Source organism: Pongo pygmaeus, chromosome 14 (assembly GCF_028885625.2).
Source record: "Pongo pygmaeus isolate AG05252 chromosome 14, NHGRI_mPonPyg2-v2.0_pri, whole genome shotgun sequence".
NCBI classification, from domain to species: Eukaryota; Metazoa; Chordata; class Mammalia; order Primates; family Hominidae; genus Pongo; species Pongo pygmaeus.
In genome coordinates this window covers 87,424,503-87,437,553 of record NC_072387.2, presented here as the reverse complement: position 1 = coordinate 87,437,553, position 13,051 = coordinate 87,424,503, and the positions used below count along the sequence as shown (strand labels likewise).

Genomic DNA, 13,051 nt, shown 5'->3' with positions numbered 1-13,051 from the left:
ATACAAACTTGGGATGGTCTCCTGGCTCCTGGGTTGAAGGGGAGAGATTAGATGTTAGACCACATTGACAGGCTTTGATGGCTTTTTTCTTCTTATTTGGCTCTGAGGTAGGACTAAAATCCTCAATTTGAGATCACGCGAGGGGCTAGTAACCTGACCTCAAGAGTTAAGTAGAAACCCAAAAAGTGGTTAGAAAGTAAAAGAAGACCTCAGCTCTTGCCTCTCCTCTCTAAAGTCACTAAATCCAATGGACACCCTTATGTGTCTCTTGAATCTGTTTGCTTCTTTCACACCCACAGCCACTACCCTAGTTTGGCCACCATAATCTCTTCCCTGGATTCGTTCCACCACTGGTAACCTGACAGCCCATCTCTTCTTTCCTTACTCTGTTACACGAGTAAACATCCTGCAGCACAATACTGTGTCTCTATCCTGCTTAAAACCCTTTATTAGCTTTCCAGTGCTCTTAGGATGAAGCCCAAAGCTCTTCACATGACTTATAAGGCTCTGTGAACTAACATCCTGTTCACACCTTGTTCCAGCGGTGAGAAGGTCTACACAAACCTACCTCCAACAGCCCAGGATGCTGAGACACTGAGGAAAGAGGCTGACAGATACAGTTTCTTAGAAAGAAATATTTAATAGGGACATGTGAACAGAAGCCATGTCTGCATCTCAGTTGACCATGAGACAAGATGGTGGATCCTCTCACTGTTACCTCATATGCTCAGGGCTTATATACCACAGGGAAGGAATATGTAGGACAATTGAACTGGACCCCTCAATGAAAGGCAAGAATGCTATGTGCATCTGCCGAAGGGCAGGATGTATGGTCAAGGTTGTTTTGACCTCAGGGCAGAATTTACAGTGACAGTAGATGAAGTAGAAATCTGAGAGGCATTCTCAGAATCAAGGTTAATCAGAAATCAACATGGCAGATTTGCATCCAAGACGGAGTTGCTTTAGTCTTCACGCACTGTAGCTTGGATGTTCCACATTGAAACATCCTAGAAAACGCCTTCCTTGACTCTGCACCTGGCCACCTTGTCATCAGCACCTGGGCTTTAATACAAACGTAGTTTCTTCAAGGAGATTTCTGACCTCTCAGTCTGGGTTACCTGCTTCTTCCATTACATGCTTCCTTATCATTGTTTTTGCTTTCTATAGTGGGCTACATCATACTGCATTATAATTGCTACTTTAGTTGTTACTTGCCTGTTTTACCCACTAGATCACAAAGAATTTAGTTTTCAAACCATGTGAAAGCAATACCTCCCCTTCCAGAGAAGGCTATAATGAATCAGGACATAACACTCAAAGGCAAATTAAGTAATAGTAAAACATTGTTATTATCAGCTTTTATCCATTGACATTCTTATATAAGAAAATATATTTGAATTTATCAGACTATCCCACTTCAATTTTTCTGATTCTTAAACTTCTTTCACATTAATATGTAGTCTTATCAGTTCTCTGAAAAGTTTCTTATATCATTTCATATTTCTGAGTGGTATATGGTAAAGAAGTGGCCTTTAGTAAAGAAAACACAAACTATTTTGTTTTATATTCATTCATTAATAAAGATTAATTACAGGGCTTATTTTATAACTTTTGGACCTTTCAATACAGTTAAAGAAAATTCTTGACTTTTTCCATTTAAGCAATGCATGCTTATTGATTTTTTAAAAATTAATTAAGAAGGAAGCATTACTTATTGACTACAAATTTTTGTTGAATTTTTTTATTATATTATTTTTGTTTGGGGGACCAAATATTTATTAAAGAAGATTGAAATTTATGTGTTATGACATCAACAACAGATAAATTATGGAAGCAGAAATTCTTTACTGGAGCTAAAATAATTATCTGGTTATGTTTTTTAATGATAAAAGAATACATACAAGCAATGGTCTACACACTGCAACTAAAGATCTGCTTCATTTTTTCAAAATAAAAAGCAAAACTGAATATGACTTTCATTACACTTTCTGTTTATAACACGGGTTTAAAATACTAGTGACATCTTGATGCCTGATAAGAGGATTTTAATCAGATGTATGAAATGTCCAGATTATAAAGATTATAAGCAAATGTTCAGAATGATTACATTTTATACTTTACACACACACACACGCACACACGCACATCTCTTAGTTTAACACAATAAAATTTACTTGACCCTTTGTTATTGTCCGATGTATGTGTTCCTGGTCAGCCTGCCATCTTCCATGGGGTTATTTTGGAACTCAGGCTAGAGCCTAAGAAGCCTCTGCCTATGGCTAGCAGATGAAGAAAAGAAACTAAAGAACATACACTGTCTATAAGTGAGAACAAGTTGCACAGCCACACTTGACTGTAAGGGTTGTTGGGAAATGCAGTCCTGGCCTAGGTAGCTGCCTCTCAGTGAAAGGTTTGAAAGGGGACACACAAATATTTGGTAGACAGTTGCCATCTCTACTGCAAAGAGAGAAAGAGAGAGAAAGAGACAGAGAGAGAGAGACCACGAGCATATATTTTTTATAATATGTAGTTAAAGGATGTGACTTAACCAGTAAAAAGTTTGTGTCACTTCTTGATGATCTGATAGTGCACTGCAAAGAATTTAGTTTTCAAAAAATCCTCCAGAAAGGGATGTTGAAAGTACTTAAACTCCCCACTTAAATGTGTTACACACCAAATTCTAACATATTAGAGACACCCAGTGGGTGAACATGCACTGCCAAATCTGCTTGTTTTGGAACATTCAGTCCATAAAATTTATCCAATTACTATATAGTATACATTCCTTATCAAAATGATGTCATTGATTAGAATGTTCCTAGTTCTGCACTGGCTTTTTAAAAAATAATTTAAAACCACACACATTCACTGACTTAAAACAGTGCCGACAAGAACTTTACCACAACTCAGGTGTGCTATCATCAATTAAATACTAATTATAACCCAGGCAGGTGTATCTTCTCAGCTCACACTTGTATTTGTGCGTTAGGAGGAGGACACCAATATCTCATAACTGCATGATATTGTACTTATTTTGTGTTAATTGTAGATTTGGGATACTTTTTTATAATAATGAATTTGAGCAAATATTAGATATTATTCATTATATAACATTCCAGCTTAAGTCTTCAATTATTCTGTATTGATACAGACAACAAATTTACATGCTCTATGTCAGTTAGTCATGTAGCTTCCAGGCGTGTGCTGTATTATTACAGGGGAAGAGAAGCAGTAGGAACTAGCGCTGAAGATGCTTGTTTTCACACAGAAGAAAAGATCTGGTTTAACTCTCAAGACAAGACCCAGTTCCACCTCTTCTGTTTCCATGGATGAATAACTGAAAGCTGGGTTTTTGCATAATTATCTTTGTATACCTCCTAGTAGCCGGTCACAGTGCCTGACATGTCATAGGCACATTAGTTTCCTAACAATGAGTTACAACTTACCACAACTTATTGGCTCACACCACTACCCATTCATTATCTCATAGTTCTGTAGGTCAGAAGGAGGGAGAGATTTAACTGGGTTCTCTGCTTAGAGACTCACATGACCAAAATTAAGGTATAGGCAAGCTGTCCTGTTATCTGGAAGCTCTGGAGAACAACACACTTCCAAACGCATTCAGGGTGTTCAACAAATTCAGTCCCTTGTGCTTGTAGGACTGACATCCCCATTTCCTTGCTGGCCTGTTTTCTTTGCCATGTGGCTCCCTCCATCTTCAAGCAAGCAATAGTGCATCAAATCCTCACATTTGGAATCTCTCTGACTTCCTCCTCTGCCACCAGGAGAAAACTTTCTGCTTTAAAAGAACTCATGTGATTAGGTTAGGCACACCCAGTAATCTCTTATTTTAATGTCAACAGATCAGTAACCTTACATCTGCAAAATGCCTTTTGCCACATAGCATAACTTAATCACAGGAGTAACAGCACGTGACAAGGGCCATGGGAGCCATGATAGAATTCCACTTAGCACAGTAGAGGTAGGGTTTGTAACTCCACCCACTGTAGTGCTTTCTAGTGGATATCACCTTGTGGACAAGGGAGAAATTCTTCCCTTGTCCAAGGTACAGGGGTATGCCTTATGTAGATTAGCACTACTTGTCCCAAAGCAAGCATAATGTTTCTCCTCTGTATCATACAGGGAACCTCCCACTCTTGGATTTATACTGTTGTACGTGGAGAAGCTTCCTGAGACAAGTTGACCTTTCTGTTCAATTCCTAGCTTGGTTCTACTTAGGGATCAATTGGTCAAAATTCCTTATAAGTATTCAAAACTTCTTTTCTTCTCTTTCTAAACACCTCCTTCTAGGTAATCTCAACCTGACACCCAGTTTTAAATACAAGTATATACTGTGACTATACTATACAGTTCTGATTCCTTTTCTGAATTCTATTCCACCTTTTTGAGATGTCCACCTGGATATTTATAAGGTATATAATCCTTCACTCTTATTTTCCACATACCCTAAAGCTGCTCTCAGCCTTCTCCAAACTAGTAATTGGCAATGCCATCAACCTAACTTTTTAAGCCAAAAGCATGAGTCATTCTCAATTTCTGTCTTTCTCTTCCTCTCATCAGAATTCCATCAGCAAGTCTTATCTATGCTATCTCTACAACATGTTTCAAGACCATATCTCTACTTCTGAATAATAGAATTACATTATCACTATTTTGCAACTGCTAATTTAGAGATCTGAGTGATGATTATCAACAATTGTTAACATCCCAAAAAGAGACACTCAGATATTGTGTGCCTCCTGATGGAAGGACATTTGGCAAAGAAAAGAAGAAAAAAAATAAACCTGAATCCAATTAAACGTTTAGCTCTAACTTCTTACAGAAGACACAGGGGATAGAGGAACACATAAAATGACACCTTATGATGCAATGAGGTAAGTCCAAATTGACAAACACTCTTAATGAAGCCACACAAATTATTTAATGAATAAGTTATAAGGAAAAGAAAATAACAAGAGAGACATAAATGTCACATCAACCAAATGCAATATATGAACATAAGGACCTTGACTCAAATAAATCATTAAAAAGTCATAAGACAAAGAAATTTGAACACTGACAGGATATTTGATAACACTAGGGTAGAGGGGAATAGAGGATGAAGAGAGGATAGAACAATTCATATGTTACTAGCATAAATAAGATAAATATTTAAGGTGAGGTACATTCCAATTACCGTGATTTGACATTTAGACATAATATGAATGTATCAAAATATCACATTTACCCTTAAAATATGTACATCTATTATGTATCAATAAAAATACATACATACATAAAATTAGACATATTAGCAGTAAAGTTGTACTTGATAAAAGTTGTTATGATTAAAATCTAACAGAAGGACTGAAAAAAAGGTAAGGATTATTGTCCATGTTTAGGCATAAATTAGTATTGTATTCAAAATACAACTCCTTGTCTATTAAACATTTACATTGTAATATTTATGGATGAAATGATATAACATTTTATATTTGCTGCAAAATAATCTGGAAAAGTTGGTGAGCTATATAAGAAACAAAACTGGCAACGAGTTGATAATGGTCAAATGTGGGTGATGGGTGTGTCAGAGTTTATTTTACGATTTTTTTCTAAATTTGTATACATTTGACATTTTCTTTAATAAAAAGGTCTTTAAGACATTCACTTCTTGCCAGTTCCACTATTGCCACCTCATCAGTGCCACCATCCTCTCTTACCTGTGAGGCATATGAGAGTGCCCCCCCGGGTACTCCCTTTATCCATGGTAGCCTCCTTTAATCCATCCTCTTCATAGCAGTCAGAGTGATCATTTAAAACTCAAATCAGCCAGGTGTGGTGGCTCATGCCTATAATTCCAGCATTTTGGGAGGCCAAGGTGGGTGGATCACCTGAAGTCAGGAGTTCCAGACAAGCCTGGCCAACACGGTGAAACCCTATCTCTACTAAGAATACTAAAATTAGCTGGGCGTGGTGGTGTGTGCCTGTAATCCCAGCTACGTAGGAGACTAAGGCAGGAGAATCGCTCGAACTCAGGAGGTGGAGGTTGCAGTGAGCCAAGATTGCACCACTGCACTCCAGCCTGGGCAGCAAGAGAGAAACTCTGTCAAAAACGAAACAACAACAACAACAAACTTAAATCATATCCCATCTTCTTCATCTTGTCTCCTTTAATGACCTTCCCCAAACTTCTCATTCAACTGAAATAAAATCTAAACCCCTGACCCACAGGGTCCTTTGTAATCTGGACCCTAAACGTCTCTTCAGACTCATCCTACATGTCTCTTCCTGATACTCTGGCCACCCAGAGATTCTTTCTGTCTCTCAAACGTGCAAGCTATTCCCTTCTCAGGGCCTTTGTCCCAGCAATTCCCTCTAGCTGAAAGACTCTTCCCTGAGCCCTCTGAAGGGCCTGCTTCTTCCTGTTCTGGTTTCAGGGAGGCCTTTCCTGGTACTGCCAAGAAAAATGAGCCATTCTGTCATTGTCCATCACACGAGTCTGTTTCTTTGCTCTTCTTTTATCACTGATATTTAGGTGGCCAGTTTGTTCATCTATTTTTACCCACTAAAATGTAAGTCTTATTTGCACAAAAAAGAGGGCCTTTTTCTATGATGTCCCCTGTACCTAGAGCTGCCACTCAACAAATATTATTTGAACAAATCAATGAATTAATTTATACAAGATCTAAGTTTCTGTTCCAGTTCTACATTTGTATAAGTCTTGTTTTAGTTAGTATGTGACCAGGAAGACTATACAGAAGAGTTCAGCTCTCATCTTGTAGGCCTGTGACTTTAGGAATCAGCTTCTCCATGCCTCTGCCTATTTCTCTGTAAAAGGAGACTTCTACTAGATTATGAACATTAAATCAAATTTTATTCTTCATCTACCTATATTCCAAGTACCTCTTTCTATTGTCAATAGTACTTAACACATTTTAAATTACATGTGTATTTATATTTATTTAAGTTATATACATTATATAACTAATATCTACCTCATCCTAGCTGTGAGAGCAAAGACCATATTTGTTTTCACTTGCTGTTGTATCCTAGTAAGTATCACAGTAATTGGCACATTCTAAGCTCAGTACTCATATATAGAATAAGGGAATAAGTGAGTAAGTGGTTACCTATGCTATGCCCACTATATAACAATTCCTCAATAAAGGGTACTTTTGTTACAATGGAAATGGTGGCAGTTCTCTTAGCATTAACCCAAAGGATCAGGTGAATGAGGCCATACAACCTGATCTTTGAAATGGTCATGAATCTCAAATCCCCTTGTTGCAGGCAAAGAATTGGATGATAGGTTTCCCACACACCCACTGTAATCTCTGGTGCCAACACTCCTGGTTTGACAGCTGAATTCTCATTTCCTTCATCTCTGAGCCTGCCATGATCATCTATGTCAGCTGGCCTGCGTGGCTCACTGCTTTCACTTCCTGTTTGCTTACTCATTATTAAACCATTTCCTGACTTCTATGTTTTACCTCAGCTTGGGAACCTAAAAATGACTTTTCTTTGATTATTACCTGGCTTTCTAGGGCTTAAAATCCTGCCCTAACCTCTAAGTGCACTACAGCTTTCTGACAAGAATAAAATAATGAAATAGAGTAGTAGAAACGAACACAATCCTCTTCTTTTATAGAATAAAATAGTAAGGAATGCTTCCTGGTACCTAACATATTTGGTTAGATTACAATATCACATTGCTATATTTCATAAAAGCATTTTATTTATACTGCCTATTGAGTGCATTGGCATCAAAATTTATTTTTTATTGTACCTAACTGGATTTGTGTTTAAACTTTTTTTGCCCCCATCCACCTTAGATTGGCCCTTACTAAATATCTTTTTTTAAATGAACCAATTTTCTCAAGCCCATTTTACATTTTGTTTCTGATTTCTAGAATATCGGCACTGTCACTTAGCGTAATATTTTCTCTCAATTATAATTTCTATTACTTTTATTCATTGAAATGACTATGAGTTTGAGCAGTATGTGTGTCTAAATTTGGAGAAGATCAATTATGTTAAATACATCAAATATTTGAAAATGGGATTAAAGAATCTTTCAATAACAGTAAAATAACAGTAAAACAGTTCTCTCTTGAAATATATCTGAATTTGCCTACCATCAGAGACTTAAATGTAGAATAGACAAAACATACAAAAAATTATTTAAGGAATATTTATTTATTACCTACAAGGACTAGGTTAACTGATATAGGATATGCTCTTTTAGTTTTACTTTGTGATTTTATGATTCTTATTTATAGTGTCTCTAGGACTTTCTATCTGGATACAATTCATTTAATTGCATCCAAGTTATTCTCCTATTTAACACAGAGGAGTTTTCGTACTAATGTAGCGTACTGATTTAACATTCCTTTTAAATACCATTTCATAATCTTAAGTTTATTTCTAGAAAGTTGATAAAATATCTTAAAGCTGGGTTATGTAGATGTCCCACTCAATATTTATATAGAAGGCACAAGAAATAGCTTCATTCACTGCAGAACAATTTTGACATCTTTGATAAGAAAGCAAGAAGCCAAACTGCATGCTGGGATCATCTATCTTGAAAACAGTCCATGTTTTCACCCAAAGAGTCATCTGCAAAGATGCACAGACAGCTGCAGACCCGTCCTGCCCAGAGACGAGCCTTCCACAGAATCCCGATGAGGCTGCTGCCTGTAGTCCGTGGGGTAATGGCTGACCTCTGACCCTGCCTGACAGCCAGCACTTTTGTCATCTTTCCGTGCAACAAGTCAAATTAGGCTATAATTGCTGCACAGACAATGGGCTGTAATTACACATTCACGTCCCAGAGTCTGGTAGGAGGGAGATGATTGCGGCTGGAAGGGGACAAGGAGAAGTCAAGAAGTCAAAAAGTCAAAAGACAAATCACTTTTTGATACTTTTCTCCAACGTGTGGCTGTACTGTGGACGCCTCAAAGAGGAGAAAGAATCAAACAACACCAGAGAGCAACCACTCTTATTCAAAATACCATAAAGACATTACTTTCATGGACTTTAGTAGGCGTGATACACCAAAGGTTATGTGACTAATAAATAAAAGCAAGGACAACTATGGTTCCCATGACTATGGTTCTCTGCAGTTCTCTGCAGATGCTGTTTACTGTTACTAATCTATTTTATTTGAAAAAAAATTAAGAATGGAGCTATATAGGACTTAGGAGAGACAGGACGTGCAGTCATATTTCTCAATGTGTTTTACCATATCAGCTACTTTGTTTTTGCTATTCAATTTTTTAATTCTGGGAGTTATTCATTAGGGTGAGCCAAAGTTATTCTAAAAAAATTTAAGCCCTATTTTTAAATATGCAAAACATTTACAGTAACAAATTAAGTAGACTGAACAGCTTAAAAACATCCATAAAAGCAGGTCTGCCTTTGCTGCCTTTGAGACCATCTGCAAAATTATTGGCACCTTTCACCCTCCCTATCCAAAGCTGTGGATCTACCAACTGAGTTATAATTTTCTCAGGAATGAGATAACTTGTATTTGTTTCTGACATTTCTTTTCTGACATTTGCTTTTCCGCATCTTCTTGAATACCTTTAGAGCTAAACACTTGCCTCCTTATGAAGCAGCCCATGCCATCTTGAAATAGTGCTGTCTGTTAAAATTATCTTCCTCATGTTAAAAAAAAATGCTCTGGTTTAGTTATCATTCATTCACCCTAACCTTATATCTTGTATACCAGTCCTTGGTCACATTCCACTTGGAAAATCATTTAATATTTAAAGATAGCTATAATGCTACCCCACCCTCACCCCAGCAAACATTCTTTGTTTTCTCTATGACATGACTTCAACTCTTTTAGCAATCTAATATGAATATATATCCATATGCTTTAAGGCACCTAGAACTTAAAACAATATTCCAGAGGTGATCTGATCAATGCAAACAGTCTGGCACTGTTTGCATCATTATTCTATTGTTCTGTTAATAAGCCTGTGATCACAGAGATTCTCTGAGCACCCACGGCAAAGTGTTGTCTCTCTTGAAGCTTACTATAAGCCAAAGCCTCAGAGTGTTTGATCTATATGCTAAACCAAATGTATATCTTCTCTCACCTGTTTTTACTTTGCTTTTCTTGGACCTAAGGGCCAGTTCTTACATTTATCTTCATTAAATTTCATATTGTTCACATCAACCTAATAATACCAACTTTCATTATCATCCTAGATCCTGATTCTACCATTCAAAGTATAAGTACCAATCAAATGTTATTAGTAGAATAAATTAAGCAAAACTGTCAGTAATACAAATGATCTATACTTTTGTATCAGTAAGTTAAATAAAAATTATAGGATTATACAATAAGTAATTGGGACTGCCTTCCATATTTCATTCAAGGAAGCAGTTAACTGAAGTAATCAGAGCCAAAGTCAACACTAGACATCTTCTGCTAACATGATATTAATCCAGTGTTGGGGCATATGGCCTTGCAGTCAAACTTTTTTTTTTATATTTCAAGAAGTAAAGTTCAATACTATCTTCCCACCCTGACCTTGTCTACCTCTCACCCCTTCCTCGTGGCCACTATTTCCTTCCCAAATTGCAGAAAAATCAGGAAAACATTATAGCATGATTGAATAAAGATGGAGATCAAAGTAAAGCCAGATGAATTGTCATGACCATGATTTATTCAACCAGGAAAAATGGCAGTGGGGGCAGCAATGTTGCAGAACCTTCAGTTCTGGTCGTTACTGACTGACTGAATACTCTATGGAAGATAATGACCTCTCGCTCTAGGAAAAAGAAAAACCAGCTGGGCACAGTGGCTCACGCCTGTAATCCCTGTACTTTGGGAGGCCAAGACAGGTGGATCACGAGGTCAGGAGTTCAAGAGCAGCCTAGCCAGGATGGTGAAATCCCGTCTCTACTAAAAGTACAAAAATTAGCCAGGCATGGTGGCTGGTGCCTATAATCCCAGCTACTTGGGAGGCTGAGGCAGGAAAACCACTTGAATCCAGGAGGCAGAGGTTTCAGTGAGCTGAGATCGTGCCACTGCACTCTTGCCTGGGTGACAGAGCAAGACTCCATCTCAAAAAAAAAAAAAAAAATTACCAACAATAAAATGTCCAAGACAAGATGGATTCACAGCTGAATTCTATCAGACATTCAAAGAAGGATTGGTAACAACCCTATTGACACTATTCCACAAGATAGAGAAAGAGGGTATCCTCCCTAAATCATTATATGAAGCCAGTATAACCTTAATACCAAAACCAGGAAAGGACATAACAAAAAAAACAAAAAGAAAACTACAGACCAATATCCCTGGTGAACATAGAAGCAAAAATCGTTATCCAAACACTAGCTAACCAAATCCAACGGCATATCGAAAAGATAATCCACCATGATCAAGTGAGTTTCATACCAGATATGCAAGGATGGTTTAACATACACAAGTCAATAAATGTGATAGACCACATAAAAAGAATTAAAAACAAAAATCACCTGATCATCTCAACAGATGCAGAAAAAAATCTAGCACCCTTTTATGATTAAAATCCTCAGCAAAAGTGATAAACAAGGGACATACCTCAGTGTAATAAAAGTCATCTATGACAAACCCACAGCCAGCATAACACTGAATAGGGAAAAGGTAAAAGCATTCCCTTTCAGAATTGGAACAAGACAAGGATGCTCACTCTCACCACATCTATCCAACATAGTACTGGAAGTCCTTGTCAGAGCCATCAGGCAAGAGAAAGAAATAAAGGGCATCCAAATCAGTAAAGAGGATGTCAAACTCACTGTCCGCGTATGATATGTTTGTATATCTAGAAAACCCTAAAGACTCCTCCAGAAAGCTCCTAGAACTGATAACTGAATTCAACAAAATTTCAGGATGCAAGATTAATGTATACAAATCCGTAGCTCTGCTATACACCAACACAAACCAAGCTGAGAATCAAATCAATAATTCAACTCCTTCTACAATAGCTGCGAAAAAATCAAATAAAATACTTAGGAATATACCTAACCAAGGAGGTGAAAGACCTCTACAAGGAACACTACAAAACACTGCTGAAAGAAATCATAGATGACACAAACAAATAGAAAAACATTCCATGCGCGTGGATGGGTAGACTCAATATTGTGAAAATGACCATACTGCCAAAAAGGAATCTACAAATTCAATGCAATTCACATCAAAATACCACCAGCATTCTTCACAGAACTAGAAAAAACAATCCTAAAATGTATATGGGACCAAGAAAGAGCCTACATAGCCAAAGTAAGACTAAGTAAAAAGAACAAATCTGGAGGCATCACATTAACTGGCTTCAAAATATACTATAAGACCATCATCATCAAAACAACATGGTATTGATATAAAAACTGGCACATAGACCAATGGAATATAATAGCAAACCCAGAAGTAAAGCCAAATATGTACAGTGAACTGATCTTCAACAAAGCAAACAAAAACATAAAAGTGGGGAAAGGATACCTTATTCAACAAATGATGCTGGCATAATTGGCAAGCCACATGCAGGAAAACAAAACTGAATCCTCATCTCTCACTTTATACAAAAATCAACCAAGATGGATCAAGGACTTACATCTAAGACATGAAACTATAAAAATTCTAGAAGATAACATTGGAAAAACCCTTCTAGACATTGGCTTAGGCAAAGACTTCATGACCAAGAACCCAAAAGCAAATGCAACAAAAACAAAGATAAACAGGTGGGACTTAATCAAACTAAAGAGCTTCTGAACAAAAAAAGGAAAAGTTAGCCAGCAGAGTAAAAGACAACCCACAGAGTGGGAGAAAGTCTTCACCATTTATGCATCTGACAAAGGACTAATATCTACAAGGAAGTCAAGCAAATTAACAAGAAAAAAAAAATCCCATCAAAAAGTGGGCTAAGGACATGAATAGACAATTCTCAAAAGAAGATATACAAATGGCCAACAAACATATGAAAAAATGCTCAGCATCACTAATGGTCAGGGAAATGCAAATCAAAACCACAATGTGATACCACCACCTTACTCCTGCAAG

The 13,051-nt window shown here is 37.1% G+C and overlaps 1 long non-coding RNA gene across 1 annotated transcript in view; it reads right to left on the bottom strand.

The window, feature by feature from the left end:
• The window catches only part of LOC129011162 (uncharacterized), a 42,403-nt gene that overhangs the window by 25,749 nt on the left and 3,603 nt on the right, over nucleotides 1-13,051 (bottom strand). The gene's annotated exons all lie outside the window — the stretch shown is intronic.